At 47.4% G+C, this 10,000-nt stretch overlaps 1 protein-coding gene and 2 long non-coding RNA genes across 3 annotated transcripts in view; 1 reads left to right on the top strand and 2 right to left on the bottom strand.

Moving 5' to 3' along the window:
* The window catches only part of LOC127916524 (divergent protein kinase domain 2A), a 160,600-nt gene that overhangs the window by 94,206 nt on the left and 56,394 nt on the right, over positions 1 to 10,000 (top strand). The window lies entirely within an intron of this gene.
* Positions 3,319 to 4,700, bottom strand: LOC127916557 (uncharacterized). The gene is made up of 3 exons (XR_008095346.1): positions 4,518 to 4,700; positions 4,121 to 4,288; positions 3,319 to 3,841 (listed from the first exon to the last, which is right to left on the bottom strand). It is a non-coding gene; the product is annotated as an uncharacterized LOC127916557 (long non-coding RNA).
* Positions 7,484 to 10,000, bottom strand: part of LOC127916558 (uncharacterized) — a 3,038-nt gene continuing 521 nt past the window's right edge. Inside the window, exons 1-4 of the long non-coding RNA XR_008095347.1 lie at positions 9,960 to 10,000; positions 9,768 to 9,827; positions 7,764 to 7,865; positions 7,484 to 7,633 (exon numbers count right to left, since the gene is read on the bottom strand). The exon at positions 9,960 to 10,000 is cut by the window's right edge and continues 521 nt beyond it. This is a non-coding gene — a long non-coding RNA (uncharacterized LOC127916558). The remainder of the gene's footprint in view (positions 7,634 to 7,763; positions 7,866 to 9,767; positions 9,828 to 9,959) is intronic.

Raw genomic sequence — 10,000 nt, 5'->3', positions numbered from 1 at the left:
ACACACAATATCACACACACACTATCACACAATATCACACACACACACTAACACACACACACACACTAACACACTAACACACTAACACACACACACACACACACACACACACACAAGGTCAACGTAGAGGGTGAAACAGCCAAGTGTTTAAGAAGCTGACCGGTTACCAGACAAGCAGCTCACCTGTCAGTCATACAGCTGGAGCCTCGTTCCTTTAGACATTTACATTACATTTAGAGCCTCGTTCCTTTAGACATTTACATTTAGAGCCTCGTTCCTTTAGACATTTACATTACATTTAGAGCCTCGTTCCTTTAGACATTTACATTACATTTAGAGCCTCGTTCCTTTAGACATTTACATTTAGAGCCTCGTTCCTTTAGACATTTACATTTAGAGCCTCGTTCCTTTAGACATTTACATTTAGAGCCTCGTTCCTTTAGACATTTACATTTAGAGCCTCGTTCCTTTAGTCATTTACATTTAGAGCCTCGTTCCTTTAGACATTTACATTTAGAGCCTCGTTCCTTTAGACATTTACATTTAGAGCCTCGTTCCTTTAGACATGTACATTTAGAGCCTCGTTCCTTTAGACATTTACATTTAGAGCCTCGTTCCTTTAGACATTTACATTTAGAGCCTCGTTCCTTTAGTCATTTACATTTAGAGCCTCGTTCCTTTAGACATTTACATTTAGAGCCTCGTTCCTTTAGACATTTACATTTAGAGCCTCGTTCCTTTAGACATTTACATTTAGAGCCTCGTTCCTTTAGACATTTACATTTAGAGCCTCGTTCCTTTAGACATTTACATTACATTTAGAGCCTCGTTCCTTTAGACATTTACATTACATTTAAAGCCTCGTTCCTTTAGACATTTACATTACATTTAAAGCCTCGTTCCTTTAGACATTTACATTACATTTAGAGCCTCGTTCCTTTAGACATTTACATTACATTTAGAGCCTCGTTCCTTTAGACATTTACATTACATTTAGAGCCTCGTTCCTTTAGACATTTACATTTAGAGCCTCGTTCCTTTAGACATTTACATTTAGAGCCTCGTTCCTTTAGAAATTTACATTACATTTAGAGCCTCGTTCCTTTAGACATTTACATTTAGAGCCTCGTTCCTTTAGAAATTTACATTACATTTAGAGCCTCGTTCCTTTAGACATTTACATTACATTTAGAGCCTCGTTCCTTTAGACATTTACATTTAGAGCCTCGTTCCTTTAGACATTTACATTTAGAGCCTCGTTCCTTTAGAAATTTACATTACAGTTAGAGCCTCGTTCCTTTAGAAATTTACATTACAGTTAGAGCCTCGTTCCTTTAGACATTTACATTACATTTAGAGCCTCGTTCCTTTAGACATTTACATTACATTTAGAGCCTCGTTCCTTTAGACATTTACATTACATTTAGAGCCTCGTTCCTTTAGACATTTACATTACATTTAGAGCCTCGTTCCTTTAGACATTTACATTTAGAGCCTCGTTCCTTTAGACATTTACATTTAGAGCCTCTTTCCTTTAGACATTTACATTACATTTAGAGCCTCGTTCCTTTAGACATTTACATTTAGAGCCTCGTTCCTTTAGACATTTACATTTAGAGCCTCTTTCCTTTAGACATTTACATTACATTTAGAGCCTCGTTCCTTTAGACATTTACATTTAGAGCCTTGTTCCTTTAGACATTTACATTTAGAGCCTCGTTCCTTTAGACATTTACATTTAGAGCCTCTTTCCTTTAGACATTTACATTACATTTAGAGCCTCTTTCCTTTAGACATTTACATTTAGAGACAGGACAGTCAGGTTCTTTCTGTGTAATTCAGTGTCACTGACATGTTTGTCTTACTATTTACTATTTATTTATTTATCCGTCTGGTGTGTCTGTGTTGATAATGTGTCGTTTGTTCACCCAACTGATGGTAAAACATTCAACCCTGCAGCCGACCCTGACCTGCAAGGAGGCAGTGGGAGACACTTTTTCAACAGAAGGATAGATGTTTTATTTTATTTATTTATTATTTTTATGTTTTCTGACATTTTTATAGTCCGCTTGTATAATAATTCCAGTTCCTCTTGTGTCATTGATCACATTTCAATCAATCACATGTATTTATAAGCCCTATTTACATCAGCTGATGTCACAAAGTGCTGTACAGAAACCCAGCCTAAAAACCCCAAACAGCAAAGCAATGCAGGTGTAGAAGCACGGTGGCTAGGAAAAACTCCCTAGAAAGGCCAAAACCTAGGAAGAAACCTAGAGAGGAACCAGGCTATGAGGGGTGGCCAGTCCTCTTCTGGCTGTACTGGGTAGAGAGGAACCAGGCTATGAGGGGTGGCCAGTCCTCTTCTGGCTGTACTGGGTAGAGAGGAACCAGGCTATGAGGGGTGGCCAGTCCTCTTCTGGCTGTACTGGGTAGAGAGGAACCAGGCTATGAGGGGTGGCCAGTCCTCTTCTGGCTGTACTGGGTAGAGAGGAACCAGGCTATGAGGGGTGGCCAGTCCTCTTCTGGCTGTACTGGGTACAGAGGAACCAGGCTATGAGGGGTGGCCAGTCCTCTTCTGGCTGTACTGGGTAGAGAGGAACCAGGCTCTCAGGAGGGGTGGCCAGTCCTCTTCTGGCTGTGCCGGGTCGTCGAGGGTGCAACAGGTCAGTACCTCAGGAGTACATGTCAGTTGGCTTTTCATAGCTGAACATCCAGAGGTTGAGTGAGTGAGTGAGTGAAAAACAGCAGGTCTGAGACAGGTAGCACGTCGGGTGAACAGGTCAGGGTTCCAGAGCCGCAGGCAGAACAGTTGAAACTGGAGCAGCAGCATGACCAGGTGGACTGGGGAAAGCAAGGAGTCATCAGGCCAGGTAGTCCTGAGGCATGGTCCTAGGTGCTCAGGTCCTCTGGGAGGGTAAGAGAATTAAAGGGACCAAATAAACCCGCTCAGCTAATTAATATCATAAATCGATGAACACTTCAATGTAGTTGACATCAGTAATGGACAAGGTTAATTGAATATCTGAAAGGATCTTGGAATTCGATTACTTGGGAGAGTAGCTAAGCCAGCTGGCAAAGTAGCAAGTCTCTTTTTAATTAATTAATTTTTTTATTTAAAAAAAGCATCTGTTGCATTGCTACATAGCCTACAAGAAGAGACGTTGGACATTTGACTAAAATGACAGTTTCATGACAGTTCTGATGAGTACTGGTAGCCTGGATGGAATGTAGCCTACACACCTGATGAGTACTGGTAGCCTCCACACCTGATGAGTACTGGTAGCCTCCACACCTGATGAGTACTGGTAGCCTGGATGGAATGTAGCCTACACACCTGATGAGTACTGGTAGCCTGGATGGAATGTAGCCTACACACCTGATGAGTACTGGTAGCCTGGATGGAATGTAGCCGACACACCTGATGAGTACTGGTAGCCTGGATGGAATGTAGCAGACACACCTGATGAGTACTGGTAGCCTGGATGGAATGTAGCCTACACACCTGATGAGTACTGGTAGCCTGGATGGAATGTAGCCTACACACCTGATGAGTACTGGTAGCCTGGATGGAATGTAGCCTACACACCTGATGAGTACTGGTAGCCTGGATGGAATGTAGCCTACACACCTGATGAGTACTGGTAGCCTGGATGGAATGTAGCAGACACACCTGATGAGTACTGGTAGCCTGGATGGAATGTAGCCCACACACCTGATGAGTACTGGTAGCCTGGATGGAATGTAGCCTACACACCTGATGAGTACTGGTAGCCTGGATGGAATGTAGCCTACACACCTGATGAGTACTGGTAGCCTGGATGGAATGTAGCCTACACACCTGATGAGTACTGGTAGCCTGGATAGAATGTAGCCGACACACCTGATGAGTACTGGTAGCCTGGATGGAATGTAGCCACACCTGATGAGTACTGGTAGCCTGGATGGAATGTAGCAGACACACCTGATGAGTACTGGTAGCCTGGATGGAATGTAGCAGACACACCTGATGAGTACTGGTAGCCTGGATGGAATGTAGCAGACACACCTGATGAGTACTGGTAGCCTGGAAATGTAGCCTGATGAGTACTGTAGCCTGGATGGAATGTAGCCTACACACCTGATGAGTACTGGTAGCCTGGATGGAATGTAGCAGACACACCTGATGAGTACTGGTAGCCTGGATGGAATGTAGCCTACACACCTGATGAGTACTGGTAGCCTGGATGGAATGTAGCAGACACACCTGATGAGTACTGGTAGCCTGGATGGAATGTAGCAGACACACCTGATGAGTACTGGTAGCCTGGATGGAATGTAGCCTGGTAGCCTGGATGGAATGTAGCCTACACACCTGATGAGTACTGGTAGCCTGGATGGAATGTAGCAGACACACCTGATGAGTACTGGTAGCCTGGATGGAATGTAGCCCACTGATGAGTACTGGTAGCCTGGATGGAATGTAGCAGACACACCTGATGAGTACTGGTAGCCTGGATGGAATGTAGCCCACACACCTGATGAGTACTGGTAGCCTGGATGGAATGTAGCAGACACACCTGATGAGTACTGGTAGCCTGGATGGAATGTAGCCCACACACCTGATGAGTACTGGTAGCCTGGATGGAATGTAGCAGACACACCTGATGAGTACTGGTAGCCTGGATGGAATGTAGCCCACACACCTGATGAGTACTGGTAGCCTGGATGGAATGTAGACACACCTGATGAGTACTGGTAGCCTGGATGGAATGTAGCCCACACACCTGATGAGTACTGGTAGCCTGGATGGAATGTCACACCTGATGAGTACTGGTAGCCTGGATGGAATGTAGCCGACACACCTGATGAGTACTGGTAGCCTGGATGGAATGTAGCCTTCTCTAAACCTGACTGTTCTGGTCCTCCCTTCTCTAAACCTGACTGTTCTGGTCCTCCCTTCTCTAAACCTGACTGTCCCGTCTCTAAACCTGACTGTTCTGGTCCTCCCTTCTCTAAACCTGACTGTTCTGGTCCTCCCTTCTCTAAACCTGACTGTTCTGGTCCTCCCTTCTCTAAACCTGACTGTTCTGGTCCTCCCTTCTCTAAACCTGACTGTTCTGGTCCTCCCTTCTCTAAACCTGACTGTTCTGGTCCTCCCTTCTCTAAACCTGACTGTTCTGGTCCTCCCTTCTCTAAACCTGACTGTCCCGTCTCTAAACCTGACTGTTCTGGTCCTCCCTTCTCTAAACCTGACTGTTCTGGTCCTCCCTTCTCTAAACCTGACTGTTCTGGTCCTCCCTTCTCTAAACCTGACTGTTCTGGTCCTCCCTTCTCTAAACCTGACTGTTCTGGTCCTTCCTTCTCTAAACCTGACTGTTCTGGTCCTCCCTTCTCCAAACCTGACTGTCCCGTCTCTAAACATGACTGTTCTGGTCCTCCCTTCTCTAAACCTGACTGTTCTGGTCCTCCCTTCTCTAAACCTGACTGTTCTGGTCCTCCCTTCTCTAAACCTGACTGTTCTGGTCCTCCCTTCTCCAAACCTGACTGTTCTGGTCCTCCCTTCTCTAAACCTGACTGTTCTGGTCCTCCCTTCTCTAAACCTGACTGTTCTGGTCCTCCCTTCTCCAAACCTGACTGTTCTGGTCCTCCCTTCTCTAAACCTGACTGTCCCGTCTCTAAACCTGACTGTTCCGGTCCTCCCTTCTCTAAACCTGACTGTTCTGGTCCTCCCTTCTCTAAACCTGACTGTTCTGGTCCTCCCTTCTCTAAACCTGACTGTTCTGGCCCTCCCTTCTCTAAACCTGACTGTTCTGGTCCTCCCTTCTCTAAACCTGACTGTTCTGGTCCTCCCTTCTCCAAACCTGACTGTTCTGGTCCTCCCTTCTCTAAACCTGACTGTTCTGGCCCTCCCTTCTCTAAACCTGACTGTTCTGGTCCTCCCTTCTCTAAACCTGACTGTTCTGGTCCTCCCTTCTCTAAACCTGACTGTCCTGGTCCTCCCTTCTCCAAACATGACTGTCCTGTCTCCAAACCTGACTGTTCTGGTCCTCCCTTCTCTAAACCTGACTGTTCTGGTCCTCCCTTCTCTAAACCTGACTGTTCTGGTCCTCCCTTCTCTAAACCTGACTGTTCTGGTCCTCCCTTCTCTAAACCTGACTGTTCTGGTCCTCCCTTCTCTAAACCTGACTGTCCCGTTTCTAAACCTGACTGTCCCGTCTCTAAACATGACTGTTCTGGTCCTCCCTTCTCCAAACCTGACTGTTCTGGTCCTCCCTTCTCCAAACATGACTGTTCTGGTCCTCCCTTCTCTAAACCTGACTGTCCCGTCTCTAAACCTGACTGTCCCGTCTCTAAACATGACTGTTCTGGTCCTCCCTTCTCCAAACCTGACTGTTCTGGTCCTCCCTTCTCCAAACATGACTGTTCTGGTCCTCCCTTCTCCAAACCTGACTGTTCTGGTCCTCCCTTCTCTAAACCTGACTGTTCTGGTCCTTCTCCAAACCTGACTGTCTCTCTAAACCTGACTGTTCTGGTCCTCCCTTCTCTAAACCTGACTGTTCTGGTCCTCCCTTCTCCAAACATGACTGTTCTGGTCCTCCCTTCTCCAAACATGACTGTCCTGGTCCTCCCTTCTCCAAACCTGACTGTCCTGTCTCTAAACCTGACTGTTCTGGTCCTTCCTTCTCTAAACATGACTGTTCTGGTCCTCCCTTCTCTAAACCTGACTGTTCTGGTCCTCCCTTCTCTAAACCTGACTGTTCTGGTCCTCCCTTCTCCAAACATGACTGTTCTGGTCCTCCCTTCTCCAAACCTGACTGTTCTGGTCCTCCCTTCTCTAAACCTGACTGTCCCTTCTCTAAACCTGACTGTCCCTTCTCCAAACCTGACTGTCCCGTCTCTAAACCTGACTGTTCTGGTCCTCCCTTCTCTAAACCTGACTGTTCTGGTCCTCCCTTCTCCAAACATGACTGTTCTGGTCCTCCCTTCTCCAAACATGACTGTTCTGGTCCTCCCTTCTCCAAACATGACTGTCCTGGTCCTCCCTTCTCCAAACCTGACTGTCCTGTCTCTAAACCTGACTGTTCTGGTCCTTCCTTCTCTAAACATGACTGTTCTGGTCCTCCCTTCTCTAAACCTGACTGTCCTGGCCCTCCCTTCTCCAAACCTGACTGTCCTGTCTCTAAACCTGACTGTCCTGGTCCTCCCTTCTCCAAACCTGACTGTCCTGTCTCTAAACCTGACTGTTCTGGTCCTTCCTTCTCTAAACCTGACTGTTCTGTCCCTCCCTTCTCTAAACCTGACTGTCCCGTCTCTAAACCTGACTGTTCTGGTCCTCCCTTCTCTAAACCTGACTGTTCTGGTCCTCCCTTCTCTAAACCTGACTGTTCTGGTCCTCCCTTCTCTAAACCTGACTGTTCTGGTCCTCCCTTCTCTAAACCTGACTGTTCTGGTCCTCCCTTCTCCAAACCTGACTGTCCCGTCTCTAAACCTGACTGTTCTGGTCCTCCCTTCTCTAAACCTGACTGTTCTGGTCCTCCCTTCTCTAAACCTGACTGTTCTGGTCCTACCTTCTCCAAACCTGACTGTCCCGTCTCTAAACCTGACTGTCCTGTCTCTAAACCTGACTGTTCTGGTCCTCCCTTCTCTAAACCTGACTGTTCTGGTCCTCCTTCTCTAAACCTGACTGTTCTGGTCCTCCCTTCTCCAAACATGACTGTCCCGTCTCTAAACCTGACTGTCCTGTCTCTAAACCTGACTGTCTGGTCCTCCCTTCTCTAAACCTGACTGTTCTGGTCCTCCCTTCTCCAAACCTGACTGTCCCGTCTCTAAACCTGACTGTCCTGTCTCTAAACATGACTGTTCTGGTCCTCCCTTCTCTAAACCTGACTGTTCTGGTCCTCCCTTCTCTAAACATGACTGTTCTGGTCCTCCCTTCTCCAAACCTGACTGTCCCGTCTCTAAACCTGACTGTCCCGTCTCCAAACCTGACTGTTCTGGTCCTCCCTTCTCTAAACCTGACTGTTCTGGTCCTCCCTTCTCCAAACATGACTGTTCTGGTCCTCCCTTCTCCAAACATGACTGTCTGGTCCTCCCTTCTCCAAACCTGACTGTCCTGTCTCTAAACCTGACTGTTCTGGTCCTTCCTTCTCTAAACATGACTGTTCTGGTCCTCCCTTCTCTAAACCTGACTGTTCTGGCCCTCCCTTCTCCAAACCTGACTGTTCTCTAAACCTGACTGTCCTGGTCCTCGCTTCTCCAAACCTGACTGTTCTGGTGGTCCTTCCTTCTCTAAACCTGACTGTTCTGTCCCTCCCTTCTCTAAACCTGACTGTTGTTCTGGTCCTCCCTTCTCTAAACCTGACTGTTCTGGTCCTCCCTTCTCTAAACCTGACTGTTCTGGTCCTCCCTTCTCTAAACCTGACTGTTCTGGTCCTCCCTTCTCTAAACCTGACTGTTCTGGTCCTCCCTTCTCTAAACCTGACTGTTCTGGTCCTCCCTTCTCTAAACCTGACTGTTCTGGCCCTCCTTCTCTAAACCTGACTGTCCTCTCTAAACCTGACTGTTCTGGTCCTCCCTTCTCTAAACCTGACTGTTCTGGTCCTCCCTTCTCTAAACCTGACTGTTCTGGTCCTCCCTTCTCTAAACCTGACTGTTCTGGTCCTCCCTTCTCCAAACCTGACTGTCCCGTCTCTAAACTGACTGTCCTGTCTTTAAACCTGACTGTTCTGGTCCTCCCTTCTCTAAACCTGACTGTTCTGGTCCTCCCTTCTCTAAACCTGACTGTTCTGGTCCTCCCTTCTCCAAACCTGACTGTCCTGACTGTCCTCTCTAAACCTGACTGTTCTGGTCCTCCTTCTCTAAACCTGACTGTTCTGGTCCTCCCTTCTCCAAACCTGACTGTCCTGTCTCTAAACCTGACTGTTCTGGTCCTCCCTTCTCTAAACCTGACTGTTCTGGTCCTCCCTTCTCTAAACATGACTGTTCTGGTCCTCCCTTCTCCAAACCTGACTGTCCCGACTGTTCTGGTGACTGTTCTGGTCCTCCCTTCTCTAAACCTGACTGTTCTGGTCCTCCCTTCTCTAAACCTGACTGTTCTGGTCCTCCCTTCTCTAAACCTGACTGGTCCTCCCTCTCTAAACCTGACTGTTCTGGTCCTCCCTTCTCTAAACCTGACTGTTCTGGTCCTCCCTTCTCTAAACCTGACTGTTCTGTCTCTAAACCTGACTGTTCTGGTCCTCCCTTCTCTAAACCTGACTGTTCTGGTCCTCCCTTCTCTAAACCTGACTGTTCTGGTCCTCCCTTCTCTAAACCTGACTGTTCTGGTCCTCCCTTCTCCAAACCTGACTGTCCTGTCTCTAAACCTGACTGTCCTGGTCCTCCCTTCTCTAAACCTGACTGTTCTGGTCCTCCCTTCTCTAAACCTGACTGTTCTGGTCCTCCCTTCTCTAAACCTGACTGTTCTGGTCCTCCCTTCTCTAAACCTGACTGTTCTGGTCCTCCCTTCTCTAAACCTGACTGTTCTGGTCCTCCCTTCTCCAAACCTGACTGTCCTGTCTCTAAACCTGACTGTTCTGGTCCTCCCTTCTCTAAACCTGACTGTTCTGGTCCTCCCTTCTCTAAACCTGACTGTTCTGGTCCTCCCTTCTCCAAACCTGACTGTCCTGTCTCTAAACCTGACTGTCCTGGTCCTCCCTTCTCCAAACCTGACTGTCCTGTCTCTAAACCTGACTGTTCTGGTCCTCCCTTCTCTAAACCTGACTGTTCTGGTCCTCCCTTCTCTAAACCTGACTGTTCTGGTCCTCCCTTCTCTAAACCTGACTGTTCTGGTCCTCCCTTCTCCAAACCTGACTGTCCTGTCTCCAAACCTGACTGTCCTGTCTCTAAACCTGACTGTTCTGGTCCTCCCTTCTCTAAACCTGACTGTTCTGGTCCTCCCTTCTCTAAACCTGACTGTTCTGGTCCTCCCTTCTCTAAACCTGACTGTCCTGTCTCTAAACCTGACTGTCCTGGTCCTCCC

The sequence above is a fragment of the Oncorhynchus keta genome, chromosome 4 (assembly GCF_023373465.1).
Source record: "Oncorhynchus keta strain PuntledgeMale-10-30-2019 chromosome 4, Oket_V2, whole genome shotgun sequence".
Classification (NCBI taxonomy): domain Eukaryota; kingdom Metazoa; phylum Chordata; class Actinopteri; order Salmoniformes; family Salmonidae; genus Oncorhynchus; species Oncorhynchus keta.
Note: the sequence above shows the minus strand (reverse complement) of the source record. Positions and strands in the feature narration are given on the sequence as shown.